The sequence below is a fragment of the Anser anser genome, assembly GCF_964211835.1.
Source record: "Anser anser genome assembly, chromosome: 9".
In the NCBI taxonomy this organism is placed as follows: Eukaryota; Metazoa; Chordata; class Aves; order Anseriformes; family Anatidae; genus Anser; species Anser anser.
In genome coordinates this window covers 22,075,168-22,090,736 of record NC_139729.1, presented here as the reverse complement: position 1 = coordinate 22,090,736, position 15,569 = coordinate 22,075,168, and the positions used below count along the sequence as shown (strand labels likewise).

General features: G+C 37.2%; 1 protein-coding gene across 15 annotated transcripts in view; it reads right to left on the bottom strand.

Annotated features, from left to right (window-relative positions):
* The window catches only part of LOC310904394 (uncharacterized protein), a 113,683-nt gene that overhangs the window by 44,333 nt on the left and 53,781 nt on the right, over positions 1-15,569 (bottom strand). For 11 of the 15 annotated variants that reach the window (XR_014588276.1, XR_014588277.1, XR_014588278.1 and 8 more), the window contains 3 exons: positions 13,880-13,973; positions 13,296-13,345; positions 9,102-9,238 (listed from right to left, as the gene is read on the bottom strand). The gene's annotated coding sequence lies outside the window, so the exon portion shown is untranslated. The other 4 variants (XR_014588293.1, XR_014588283.1, XR_014588284.1 and 1 more) reach the window with 4 other exon arrangements.

Genomic DNA, 15,569 nt, shown 5'->3' with positions numbered 1-15,569 from the left:
TAGCTTTATAGAACACCCACCGAAAGAAAAAGCAGAGGACCGTTACAGAGGGGACTAAAAAACCAAGATCCCTAAAAGGGCTGTAAAAACTCATTTTCTTGCAGCACATCCATCCATGAATGATATTTGTTTTCCCTCCACACATGCCATACTCTAACCTATGGCAGTCTTTGACCAAAAACACAAGTGAGAAACAGGCCTGACACTCTCTGAATGTGATCCACATCTTCAATAAACATCTACATATTTTTTCTTCCCTTTTTTTTTTTTTTTTTAACTAGAAGACTTTAATTCCTCCACAGAGTGAAATGTGTGGGTAAGACATAAAGTTAGCAAGTTAACTTGTACATTCACATGTAAATTGATCCTCCTCTGAATCTAAAGATGAGATTGATTTTGTGGGCGTAAGAAGTGCTGCTAACAGCTGAAATCTTCATCAGGCACCCAGTAATATTTGTATTTCTTCTAAGGGCTCATCTGCCAAAGAGATTCTCAGCAGAGAATCTCAACTTTCTTTAGAGAGAAAAAGTATTTCTACACTTTGTGGAGGAGAAGGAAAGCTTGAAAATGCCCTCAGAGTAACCGAAAGATTCAGAACTCAGAAGGTAAATTAAAAGAACACGTATTTAGGATTATATATAACAATTTTGAAAGCCAACTGCACAATTTCATCATATGGAGAGCAGATAACTGAGAGGAAGCAGACTTCGTACCATTTGAGGGAAGTGCTGTTCAGCTGTGCAAGAGTTCTGCAAATATAAATGCCTTATCTGTTCCCCTTCTGATAGGAATATCTCCTTGCTCTTTCCCAGAGCTTCTGTAACACTATAGTTATATATAAGTTAATTTATACACTGATCAAAACTTTTTGACCAGGCAAGGATTTTTCTCCTATTTGACATCCCGTATTCCCGAGTTAACAAGCAAATCTGGTGCACAGACAATATGTGGTTTCATCATAGCATCATCTTTGTCACAACAGTGTGGTATAGATATAGCAATATGTGATATTTTAGGGAAAAAAATGGAATGGAAACATTCCTAAATTAATATCCAAGTTTGGCTTAACATTTTTATAAAACTAGAGGTTCTTTGCAATCTGTTTTTTTTGTTTCAGATGACTATAATCTCATCCTTACCCACTTTTCATGTGAATTAAATACCCTACATATATCTACTGAAATTATTTTCTCTAATTCTGCATAGAGCAATTCCACATAAAGTCAGAATTAAAAAGAGAGATGCTGGAAAGTATTAAGAGAGCTAAAACTTCGCTCTGTTAAAGGTAAGAGCAGAAGTAAAATGTCTCGTGATTACAAAGAAAATTCGTCATCCCTCTTCAGTCTTCTAACCTCTATCGACACCATATTATAACCAATTAATGGTTTAGTTTCAAGCCACGGACCAAACTGCATTGTTCTTTAGTTAGTATTGTCATGTGCTTGGCACTTTTCAAATACAAAGCAAGTTTCTTTGTTCCAAAATTTTGTATTGACCACTACTATCTTCATAGTCCCTCTCAACTAGATTTTTTCTTATGTTCTCTAGAAAATGCAATAGTGTCACACCAAATGAGCTAATTTCAAACCCATTAGGTAGAATGGGCTTCATTCTACTCTCATTACCAGCAAATCAAAGCTATTCTTTTCCACAGTGAGAGCCTAGGCTTTATCCTATAATACTTTCTATCCCTCAAAAAAGAAAGATAAAATATTCCAGAGATCAGTGGATGTACTTCAGGTTAGATTAAGAAATATGTGCAAACCATCAGAAACTTTATCTCTGCTTTTGCTACCGGAGAATAGCCCCTGGAGCTGAATTTTCATTGCAACCTGTGGATCCAAGATGATCCCATTGGAGTAGACTGAATTTCCAGCTGAATGTGGGATGAGAAGTCCTTTTAAAAGTTGCTCATTTCCTGCTTTCTAAGCCCCTCTGTTGGATCTCAGACAGCTCCTCTTTTTTTTTTTTTTTTCCTGTGCAGTTTTATCACAAACAGAACCTGAGAGCTAGAATTTTAATAAATCTCAAATAAATCTGGACTGTCTTGTGGTAGAAAAGACTACATCTCAAACCACAGTTTTTCAGATATCTACACAGCTGTTAATTCAGCAAATTTGTTATCTGGGGCTTCATCACCAAGCTATCAAGAAGAGTTGGGTGAGAAGCTTCTACATCATTCCCTAGGCTTTTGTGCAAACACCGATATTAACATACAGGATAAGGGAGTTGATAAAAGAGGAAAGTTCTGAGAAAAACTGCAGCAGTCACTGCTTTTGTAGCAAATTGGAGCCAATGCATTGGCAAGTAAGATTTAACAGGCTTGATTGTTCTTTATCAAACATGAAGTGAACTAAGTGTGGAATTATGGCAGGGCACAAGGAAAGTTGTCAAACTGCACAGGGTGAAAAGGAAAAGCTGAAAGCCCAAAGCAATGAATGGGAAATAATGAGAGCAATATGAAGAATGATCTACAGAAAGCAGAAGGGAAGGAGAAGATGGGAAAAAGGACTGAAAAGGGGAGAGGAGGTCTAGTCACTGACCCAAAGCCAATGTCTTCAGAGCTGAAAGAGAACATTGCATTTATATATATATGCCCTTCAGAAAACAAAACAAGGGAGGTATCAAGCAAGGCAGAGAAATTCTGTGGAAGGATAATATAACACCAACCCTGAAATTAAAAATGGAAAAGGAAATGGGAATAAGTTTTCAATTTTAAAGTTCCAGCTAGCTAGTTAATTATTAGAAGGTCAAAATCATAAAAGCATCAAAACCAAAGATTTATACAAATTAATGGAAGACAGACACAGTGGGCATCATGTTGCGTCTACTGCCATTAGCTCAGGTTATCCCTGAAGCAGAATTGTCAGGAGCCAGTGGGCTATATCCAAGGAAATAATTGGTCTACATCTATCATAATGTTATATTCTCTAAACATTATATAATGCTTTATACGATATTCAGCATTTTATTTTCTACAATGTTATTGTATTAGCAACCAATATGAAGTACACTGATAGCTTTTGTTTTTCAAGTAGCTAAAATGGAGCACAAATGAGACTCTAGACTTTATTTCTTTGGATATATGTTTTCCTCCAACATTTTCAGAATGTGAATCTTTTTTTTTTATATAGGCTATATATCTCCTTGCCAAGCTCAAAGATACATAAAGCTACTATAAAACTTTTTACCTATATGCTCCTATTATAATCAGTTATTTCCATTCTAAATTTCAACAAAATGGCAAAATAACATGTCAAAACTTTGCAATGGTTTAATTTTGGAATACAGTCTTAAAACTTATACATCAAACACGTAATAGACTTTATACAGAAGACTAATTAGTCCTTTCCTATTAGTTCCTAAATCTTCCCATCACACTTGAAAATTCTGTGCCCTCACAATACAGCAAGACTCATCTTCCTTCCCCTCATGTTTCCCCCATACTAAAGGTCAACATTAACATTATGGAATTTCAAGTACTGTGGAAATAGGCTTGAAATATGTAAGTGTGAGCTTGGTTACTTGCACTGTATAGTGAATCTTTATTAAAGATTCTGCTCTATCTCCTTATCTGTAATTCCCATTGAAACTTCATCTGCTACTATCATACCTCTTGGCCGCCTAATGTTTTCACGGCTGTTCTTTATCCTTTACTTCCCTATGCTTATTAAGTCATCAGCACCCAAATGCATTCAGCTGGGCAAAACACAGAAGGGGTCAGCATGGTGTACCACTTTTTAGGTCATAAAAATGGGGCCAGAACAAGACTAAAATAATGAATAACTCTTATGAGGACACATTGTACTCTTTGTGCATTTTACAGAAGCAAAAAGCCCTACAGACTAGTAACCATAAATTTTGAAAGATACTGAATTTGAAATAAAATTCATTTCAGGCAGGAACAATTTATACCCATTAGACAGATCAGCCAGTTTGTGCCGAAAGCATTACTTTCAGAAGAGCTATGGGGAGTACTGGGTGACTTTCATCTTGAGGAAAATATTTGAATTTCTAACATTTTTCTTTTTGAATGAGAATGAGTAATTTTCTGTAGCAGAGATATTCTTTCTCAATCCCAGAACAAGAAATAATCATAAGTCAGTGTTAAATATACAGACATAGGCAACAATTATAATCAGCAAATGGTGATCCAAACAGACCAATTTTACTCACTTACACAGTTATGGTACAGCACAAATTGTTACTGAAGCACTAAGTTTTGCCAACCAACGCTGGGTCATCTCTTTGCAAATTAGTTAGTGTGTGAGTTCTAGATGTGGCAGGCACAAATTATGCAAAAAAGCTTCCTATGATGAGAAAAGGATTTGATTACTGATGTTTAAATAAGGATCCCGGAGCTGTCTTTCTTCTGTAGGAATGGTGTTAAATATTTGGCAACAAGATGACATGTACTGCATAATTTAAACCTTTCAGTTTTACTGGGCACACAACATACATTTGCCTGCAATTCATTAGTTCCCATGCACACTTTCAACCAACATTAAATATACATGTAGGATGAGCTATTCTGCGTCCATCAATCTCTCCTCACCTTATTACTTACTTTACCTTTTCATTGTTGACTTGGCTTTTACTCCAGGTAGCATATCAGCACTTTTGTTTTGTACATTTGTGAAGCAAGGGACCTCAAATGCTCAGTATTTGATCTCCCTCTGCCTGTCTTCTGTGCTGTCACATCCTTTGAAAGCCCAGTTCATGACTCCCAAGCAAGCTTCCATCCTGCCCTGCCTGGCTCCAACTTACCAGCTCTGCCTCGTCTGAGATTATTGAGAATCAGGAGGGAGCAAGAAGATGATAGGATGAAAAAGGAGATAAGAGTGAACAGGAGAGTTCAGTATCTGTTTTAACAGAGTCATACAATGTCACTGTGTAGCAACAGACAGCCTCTCCATGCCCCAGTCAGGAACAGGCAGTTAAAACAAAGAAACTTTGGCTTATTAAGTCATTCTAGGCCTTCTATGGCACAATGATGAATATTACTTTTGGGTTGTGCTGGAGGTGGGTTGATATAACTATATGTGTAGATTTCTTCCAAAATATAAACAAGTGTAACTACTGTTTTTCACAATTATGATAATTTGCTTAGACTCCAACAGCACTCCAAAAAAGGATTAGGTAGCCACTGGGGTTAGGTAGCCACTACCTAATGATTTCAAATTGTCACCAAGAAAGTTTATCATTTCTTTTTGGTCATGTCAAACTTCACAGATTCTTTAAACAAAGTTTTATATTAGATATGTCTGATCATCATACTAATCTATTTTTTACTGCAAAACTGAAAAGTTCAACAGCCAAGGTCTCCCTGGAAAAAAGAACAAACTTTCCAGTTTGAGAATAAATGAGGAATGAATGCTTAGTTAATGTGATATCCTGCCAAGCATAAAATACACAAGAGGGGTAAAAACATGAGGTATGGAAAAGCAAACAATAAAGTCTAGTATCACCAGAGACATGTCAATGGAAGATGATGTTTATGTCAGTCACTGTCTGTAGGACAGAGACTGTACAAGACAAAGTCCCACTGCAAATTTTGCATCACCGCATTTGTCTATAGGAATGCCTTACAAATACTAACTACATACAAAATATGGATTAATATTTGCTTTAAGATTAAATAACAAATTTGAAAAGATTCCTGTCAAAAAGAACACCTGTTACACTGAGAGATCATAGTCCTGTAATGTGGCAGCAAATGTCAGTACAGTCTCACACATTTCATTTTCCACTTCTGCATCCCTCAGTGGAGAAGAAAGACAGAAAATATAAATTATTTTGCAAGAATTAGAAGCCAGATGGCAAAGATGAATAGGTCTATTTAATATATATATATATAATCTTGTAATTATTAGCAATATTCCCTCTACTGGAGTAATAAAGCCATTGGAGGAAGTTATGAAAAAAGTCACAGGAGGACATGAAAACTGAAGACAGGTCACTACAGTAAAGATGCAAAGTAGTATTTTGGCCACCATGCTGAGGTTCCTGAAACATGCCAGAAAATATTACCTGAAAGTAGTCAAACTGGAAAATTAAGTTGACAAAAGTAATCAGGATATGTACAAGTAAATTTCATTTGTGCATATTTTTGGAAATGCTTGTTAAGACAACATAAGACAGGGATATAAGAGTTTATTTTATCCTTCCCCAGGAAATACTTATGTGCAAGGGGAAGAAAGGTTCTTCAGTCCACCGTGATGTTCAGAAGCCAAAACAGCTGGCTTCCCAGACATCTCTTTTGCACCAGGACTCAAAAAATTTCAAATGCACAAGAGCAACATAATGATTTTAAGCAACTAGAAACCACTGCTAAAGCTTCTATGCAATAAGGGTGACTTCTAGTAACCGTAAAGATACAAATGAGTAAATCATGGAAACGTTTGAATCTGCGCTGTTCAAAATGAATCACACTGTGTCTCTCTGCAGGCTGTGAGAGCGAATGTCTGTGTGCATGCGTGCATGTATACACTTGCAGGATGGGATTCAAATTGTCTGAATTGCACTGGATTTGGACACTGGATACAATGGATAGGGATTCAGTGTAATTTTAGGTGGTGTGGCATACCTGAGACATCCGCACCCATCAAAAGTCTTGATGCAAGGCACAGAGCAGATCTCCGCCCTCCTGGATCAGCAGCAGAAGCTCTGATGGGATACAGTGCTGCACAAAAATAGGCACTAGATGCCTACCTCTAAGCAACTACATAGGATGCAAATGCCGCTACACCTAGCACTGAGAAAGGTACCAGGGCAGTAAAAGTTCAGAGGATTATCACGCAGAAGATTTTAATACCCCACCTGCACAACACAACCATATGTTGTCCTGCTTTAACTGAAGTACGCTTATACACCACCGAAGTGATGCAAAAATGAAATACTGCGTTCCAAATAAGCGAATTCTGAGTTTATGTTGAACACAAAGTACACAGCAGTTTGCATTAAATGAGACATAACAGATTGGGTTTTCTTAGGATATACATATATTGAGTCAATTCGTAAACCACAGCTCAGAAACACATTTTCATCTCAGATCCATTTGCTACTCTAAATTCACGCAGCTAATCATATTAGGCAATGGACACACTGATAGATGCTTTTGATTAATTTAGTTAATACAACAAAAGAAGCAATAATATATAGCTATTATCATATTTTTTATGGTGCATTGTTATTTCTCACCAAGCAACTGAAAAAATAACAGATTGTAATCCCGGGCTATTGCACAAAGCCTTAAAAACTAAGACTTCACATAAGCACTTAAAAACATGTTGTATTTTGACTCAGAAGATTTAGGCTAAGATAAAGTGCTTATTATTTTTATTATCTTTTTTTTTTTTTTTTTTTTTTTTTTTTACTTATTTAGTATGCACTAAACGTCTAGATGTTCCATGGAGCTACAAACATTTTGCAAATGCAACACATGTACTATGATACCAAAGACTAAAGAACACTTCTTTGAAATGAATGTCCAATTCCTGCTTTGGATCAAAGTGTCAGGGCTCAGCATGGCCAAAAGAAGAACCCAGATTCCTCAGAAAAAGCCCAAGTTAATATTCTTTGGAAAGAGGACTTTTCAATCATCATGCCCCATTCAGAAATGGAATTAGAGCCTCAGCAAATGTGGGTCAATTTTACAACATTCAGAACTATGGGATCCGAAGATCTGACCTAAGAAGTCCAAAACTATTGTATATCTAAGCAGAAAAAAATCCTATTTTTATTTTCCTTAACATATGAAAAGTTGGAGGGACTGAAGAGCCCCTTTGCAAATCTAAGCTGCCAAATCTGAAAATTAATTATTAACAAATGCTTCAAGTGTGGACTTCCCCTCATTACTAGTTTTTATTTAACCTGAAAAATGTCCATAATTATTTCTGATAATTGATGGAGATGGAGGAAAATCTTAAGACCTTTTTCCAAACAATAAGGTATAACTTGAATTCTGCATTCTGTGCTTACAGTCCCAACATCTGGCAACGCCGCAATTGCAGAGAGGATGCTGATCATAGTAATAAGTTTTAAGAAGCTTCACAGAGTAAGTTGTTATGTCCAGACTTGCCTATTGCATGTAATAAGCACAGTTCTACAAAAATCAAGTCATTACTGGAACTCCAGGAGTCTGGAGAACTATGGCAGACTGCTAATTAATTTTGCCTCTGAAACTTTCAGTAATAATTGGATCAGGGAGTGAAATATGCATTGAAAAGCAGAATGTATCTCTGTGAAGCTGTTGGACCTAACAATTTTCTTAATATAATAATAGGAAGAGGTTTTATTTTGGGGAGGCAGGAAAACTCATGTGTTCATGTCCTTTTTTAGTCAAAATACAAGCTATTTTTAACAAATTGTTTTTTTCCAGTGCTGCCTAAGGAAAAGTTTTTACATATGACAGCCTATCTGAAGTGTATGAAAAGGTGATATCCATGATTATAAGAGCCATTCTTCTTGGTAAAACACACTACCACTCCAAAAGATAAAATGAAGATAACAGAAAGGAAGAAAATAAGAAATCTGTGGAGAGAAGATGATGGGAAATTAAAAATATATATATATATATATATATCATCAAAAGAGGTACCAGTAGTTGCCTTATATACAACAGAGCATATGCAATTTTGGGGGCCTTCTTCAGAAGCAAACTGAAAAAAAGTACCATCTATGCACTGCCTATTACAAATGAGACTATATGCTTTATTTTCATCGTGATAGCATTCACAGCTTTCAGTGAATTCAAGGTCTCATTGCCTAAATGTAATATGTATAATAAAAAGCATCTGCAGGCTGCCTTTTCCTTCCTCTCCCCTAGACAGAAAGTGAAAAATAAATAGCTATGGATGAACACTGGCTTAGGGAAATGAAGAAGATTGCACAGAGCAAGCTTGCAGTGAAATAAAAGCCCTGTTTTTTTCCCAGATATACCCCTATTCACTCAATTACATGAAAAGCCTTCGAAACAAACAATTAATAGATTCTTTGGTTAGTTTGTAGTGGATCAAACCCTATATTGTTCACTCCCATGTGTCAATGATCACTCCAGTCTTCTCACACACACACACCTCCTATTTCTGTAGTGTGCTTACCACCATCGTGATGGTCTGCTCCGTGCGACGCGCACATGCACAGCTCCACACCCCAGCATCCTGCAGACACGCAGCCGAGGTTTCAGAAGCAGGTATGCTACAACAGGACAGCTCTCAAGGAGGGTTAACACAACCTGCTAAGAATAGGATAAATTTAGCAGTTCAAAGAAACCAGGTACATAGAGTAGTTTCAGTAACCTAACCACACTGCAGAAGAGCCCTTATTTCATCTTATCTCTAATTCGTATAGCTCAGCTCCGCTCTTTTTGTACCACTTAGTCAGCAAAGCCTGATACAGACTTTGCTCTGGGGAGGTTCTCAAAGTAACCATAGCATAGGGCATCAACATGCAGTCTTAGATATCAACACTTCTGATCGACAAGATTTGCTTCCCTAATAAGACTTCGCTTTGAAATCTATGGCCAATATAATGTTAATTCACTAGCAGACATCATGAGCAGTTAGCAGGAAAGCCTGGCTTTCATAAATTACTGGCAGCTCCTATATTACCCACCCACCAATTCCCATGTGGGTAATGCCCACACAAAAAAGGAGGAAAAATTAGCCATCTCTTGTGACTCAGCAGCACAGGTCACACTGGAATGAGGCCTTCTGGCCTTCATCCCATGCCCGACTCACAGCCTCTAGGCCAGGACATTCACTACAAGCCCGAAGCAGCCTGCATTATACTTTTTAATATTTTGATAATGCAGAACCCAGACCTTTCAGGAAACCTCTCTGATCAGCACAGCAGTTCTGAGCACCAAAGTTTTGTTCATTTGCCATATGCAAAAATGCCTTTGGTCTCCGAGGGCAAGAGAAAAGGAAGATCAAAGTCAAGCCCCACTACATAATCCCAGAAGAGAATTTGTCATAGTCTCGTGTTCCATCTTTTACCTTCAAGCATAAAGCAAATGAGAAAGGAAAGAAAATTATGGCTTAATAGTGTACGCAATTAGCAATCAGACGGAACTCATCCAATAAATTTTCCAAATATTGTATAACTTTTTGGAAGACACGGTTAACCCTCTGCACTACAGTCTGCTCACCTGAGACATAATATATAATTGCTTTTTGAAGCCATGATGAAAATCCATCATGACAGCTTTGTACCCAGAAGCAGAGTCTCCTTTGTTCTCATCCATGGCATCCCCACGCAGCTTTGAGACCTCTTGCTGGCAGAAATATTTGGGGAATCACGGGATCAGCCTGCCTGATACTCTTGATTCTTTCCCAGAACTTTACTCTGTGTTTTGGTCAGTAAAGAAAGTAAAGAGGGTTGTATTTACTCTTTGTATGTCTGAACTCCAGTCCAAGAAGAAAGTTTGCTGCAGTACATGATCAATCACAATTATGGTGTCCGCACAGTCCAAGTTATGGTCTAAGCTTCAGTGTCAATAATGTATTGTTGACTTGCATTGTATTTTAGAAGAAAGAAAGAACATTTAAAAGGATAGTTCAATGCTTGAATTTGAAGAGCCTAAATATTTTTGTGCCCTTTTTATTCCTACTGGTCAATACTAGAAATCTTCAACATTTTCCATCATGAAATCTTTTTAAATGAAAAAAAAAAAAAAAAAGCACTAAGTACAGAATAGCCATTTATTGGAACAAAGGGAAAACTAGTCTAGAACTGTCAGGATGACACATCTTCTGTTTGCAGACATCCTCTTAAATCAACAGACTTTAGAAAGCTATTGAGTAAGGTAGGAAAGCATTCATTTTTTGCCTTTAAGATTTTCCATTGCTTAAGCTTCTACTAGGTTTTATTTACAAAGGATGCTGGAAAGAGATGACAAAATTGCATTCTGCATTTTAACTATGACTGTTTCCACTTAAGTAAAAAAACATTGGATTAAAATTACTAAAATTGTAGGTAAAAAGCACAGAATTCTTCCTACTAAAGGTCAGCCACAAAAGGGAAAAGATTTGAAAGCTAGTTGTTATAATGACTAGTGCAGTGTTGTCTCAGAGAGCTGATAGGAAGGAAAGGCTGAATTCAGGTTACTCATTTAAATAACAAAAGAAGAAAAGGTTGCAAGTATAACACCAAACATGCCAGTAATGGACTGGGGTTAATTAGACTGAGAGGAACAGCTTGGGCTCTCCATTGTGAGCTGATGAAGACCACAGGCAGCAAAGAGCGTGGTAAAAGGAGATGGGCATGCCAGCAGGACAAAAAGGTCTTATATAATGTTTAGGCTGCTGGCAATTTTAAAACAGCATAGTTCAGAGGAAAGAGAACTGGCTCTGGAAATTTTGAGGCCAGAAGATACTCTCTATTTTAAGACACTACACTTTATTCCCTTAAAAGCAAGTCTTTGTGTGTGCGTGTGTGCATCAGCCATTTTTGTTGTCCCTAATAGTAATTAAAAGAATTTCCAAACTGATACATTTTACATACATTACAAAAATAATATGATCTAATAATAGTCGTAAGAACAGATAAATGTGTATTTACCAACAAGATTTACATATTTAGGTAAAAGCACCATTTCTAATACTACAATTTCACATTGCATTCCCATGCATCAAGCTCCAGTCAGAAAAGCAAGCAACCTTTCAGTTATAACAAGCCAGCTGAAAGGTCACCCTTTCCCCAAACTATGGCTAAATAGATTGCATCTCCTAGGTCTAGTATTACAGCCAGAGCAAAGTGTTTATGATCAATTCAATTAAAATGGTAATTTCAGGGGGGCTGGCAGCTCTCCTAAACTGTAAAGAGTTCTAGTTTACTTGAAGTCTCATGGCACAGGGTAATAATGCTGGAAACTTGCTGCTTTGCCACCGTGGTAATTTTCCACTATATTACATTGGAACTATTGTCCAAATGTAACTCCAGATAGCACCACAAAAAAAGTTAAAATATTTCCGTATACCATTTTAATGTAATTATCACATCCCACTGAAAATACGTGAATAAGATCAAAAGATCATTGCAATACAGGCCAGTGACATTAATCACAAGGAGCTCTGATTCAAAGCTATGCTGCTTGCCAAAGAGGGTCTTGCTGGGTCAAACAAGATCACCCAGCCCCCAGAACAAATTGTTGGAGTTACATCATTATTTTTTGCTCTTGAAGATGTTGATATTGTAGCAGGCCCTGAAGCAAAGCTCTGCTTCTAGTTGCAATTATATAAACCTCACAATTTTTACCACAAGTCCTCCTGAATGGTTTGGTGATAAAACATAAGCATAAACCAGAAAGCAATTATTGCATAGGTCTATTAATAGATATTTCTCAAAAAAAAAAAAAAGACAAAAATACCATTCACATTCAGCACTGATGCATAGGGCATTTTTAAGGATTTTAAAAGGAAACTGTCGACTTGAAATTTCATTTCCTCCTGATTATATCGGACAAACCCAGAAGCTAACAGAAAGGATGAAGGTATTCTGATGTTGTTGTTGTTTGTTTTTAAACCATTCCCTCTTCTCATCTTTTCAAAATTTCTATGTTTTGTTGGCAAATCTGCTTTGCAAATTTGACCATCTCTACTCGGTTTCTTGTTGCATTGATGGCAAACACCAGGAAAACAACCACATCATTCAGGGCTCTGTAGCTGAACACTCACACAGACACTTTCCCTGGCTATGCGGAAAACAGCAGAGCAGTGTAGGAGTTCAAAGAGGTTGCAGTCAGAAAACAAACAGGCACATACTCAAAGAAAAGTTAGGATGGTAAATGTCATCTTGTTTGTTATTGTTGTTCAAGGTCTACTGAAAAGACCTTTCAAAATCAGCATTACTAAAGGAGTGGGAAAGCTACCCAAACAACACTATGAATTAGAATTTATCAAAAATATATTTTTTTCCTAAGTAATACTGGCTGGTCGCTGCACTTGGATTTTAGTAAATCTAAGAAGTAACTGGTTTGCACTTAATCCTAAAAATGGTCAAACAATGTGACTGCAGATTCATGAATATTGTTTCAAAGTCTTGCTTACACTGCTGTTTGCTGAGACTGAAGCCAGGCTAGAGGTACCTGTCTTAGCCCTTAGCTAAGTAGCTGAGAGCAGTATAGCTGCAAGAAAAAAAGAGTTCAGTCTGGACTGTAAAGCCCTTCTGAAAAGCAGAACAAATATTTAGATTGCTGGCTTGCACTGAAATCAGCACTGCAATGGCTAAGAGTACCCAAGCCAACTCAACATGATTACACACTAAAGGCTCTCAGCAATGAAGTGTTCACATACCATTGGTCTTGAAATACCTAGACATGTAGTGACTGCGGAGCTCACTCAATCTGAAAAAAAAAAAAAAAAAAGAGTAAAAAAAAAAAGTAAAGAATTCTGTGCCAATTTGCTGAGTGAAGATGTATGCAGCCAGCATAGCAAGGAAACTGCAGAACCTTACCTTTTTAATGGCATCAAATATAGAGGTAGTAAAAGGGGCTTTTATTTTCTGTTAAAGCTCTTAGAAATCTAACCAAGCAGTTAGTGGTGTAAAAATAAAAGGCCCAAAGCTAACAGAAATTACTGTCTTTATCTTTTCTTAAATTCAGTAGGTCTTAAAGTAGGCTTTCACAAGTGACACACTATATTTCACAAATCTTTAGCTGCTTTGTTTAGCGATTACCTGTTTGAACATTCAAGAATTCCCTGACACATTGCATACACTCTGAGTTAAAGACATACAGACAAGACCCTGAGTGATACATGAAGCAGAACAAAGGGAACAAAATAATTACTGTCCTGGTAACATATGAAGTCCTTGCTTAGGACAGACACATCAGGAATACAGATCCAAAAAGCATTAATTTCAGCTTTCAGCTGCCCACCTTCTTTGGCTCAAAGGCCTCGAAGAGGAGTCCAGAATAGGAAGGCAGCCTGCCTCCAGTTCATAACATTATTAACTTGCAGGTGCAGGGGAAACTGAAAGAAAAACAGTCACCTTGAGAAAATATATACCAATCCATGTTGGCATAAGGAATGGGTGTCTACCGAAGGGATAGCTATAACACTCTTACCAAAAAACAGCAAACCCCAATCACCACCAAAGAATAGGAAGCTGTGAAGGAACAGAAGAAAAATATATAAAGGAAAAATGAACCCACTATGTCTTCAGGATATCTAAAATATTCTGAAAGTAGTATTGTAGGTTTATTTAAACATGCCCAAAGCAGCAGATACAAATTCAGCATCAGCTCAAGTGACGAAAAAAACAGAGCACTGGAGATGGGATTGTTTCAGGAAGAGAAACCAGAAGATGGTTTTTGCTTTGCCACTGAAGTTTGTGACGTTATGTAACTAAAGAAACTCAATGTACTTATGCAACATTTAATGGCAGTGCTAGCTTTGTGGTTGTTGGCCTTGGCTGCAAATATATTTTAAAAAAGGCATAACCAAACTCTCAAAGCAATTAAATGCCCCAAAAAGACTTGTGCATGTCTATGTTACTCCTTCACTACAACAGGATCTGCTGCTGCTTCTATTAATACAAATCCTGTACGCTGGTAAGAACACATGGGCCTGCTTCTAATCAGCTAAAAAATTATGGGAGGACATAAGATATTCTTAGGCAAATTATAAAATGTAAAAGCTCACATAGGAGATCTAAAGTAATTTTTCTTCCAAAGGAAAAAAAAAATTACCCTCTCTTCTATGCAGCAAGAAGATACAGTTGTAGTTAGAAGCAGAAAGTTAAGAATATCTCAGGGTTTAGACAGGATTTTTTTTTTAGAATTTAAAGAACTTTCTCTTTCCTTCTTTCTTCCTTTCTTTCTAACAGTAGGTTTCTTTGCCTTTTTTTTTTTTTTTTCTTCTAGAATTTATAATTCCCCCGGTTGCCGCACTTTCAAGTGCTGTGCTGTGTATATGGACGATTATTCCTGTGGCTATTTAAACTCAAGTATTGATGAAGCTTTGACTGTTTTGAAGTACCCTCCATTTCATATACTGATACATCTTTGCAGACTTTTGTTGAAGCACAACATTTTCCACACAGAAGCAGAGAGCCTGAAAATGTAATTTATGAGATTATTTCATGTTTTAAAAATCACGTAAACACAATCATCGTGTCTGCCTCCAGTACTCTCTTGGGATTTAGAATGTTTGCCAACTGGAAAACAGGAAAAGACAGGAATGGAAATGGATTTAAAAAAAAATAATTTTTAGAAAGCTTTGCCAGCCTTACCCAGACAGCAGCCTCAAATCCCGAGGACCCTCAGGAAAAAATAAACATTCAGGCAAAATGTGATAAAAAATGGGATTATGGTACTGTGTGGGGGCTAAAACCCACCTAGCCAACTGGGATTCAGACCAGAATTCTCAGAAAAAGCATGAGCATTGTGTCGAACACCAAAGACCACAGCTGATTCTGTGAGCAACAGGCAGGGGATGAGGTGGAGAAGACCCCAAGAAGCAAGGAGCTAAGGACGAGAAGCAAAAGGATACACTGCCAGCACCAAGAGCTATGGGGAGCAGCTGCCATTCCCCACCCTGGTGTGGATCTGGCCTTACAATGTGAGG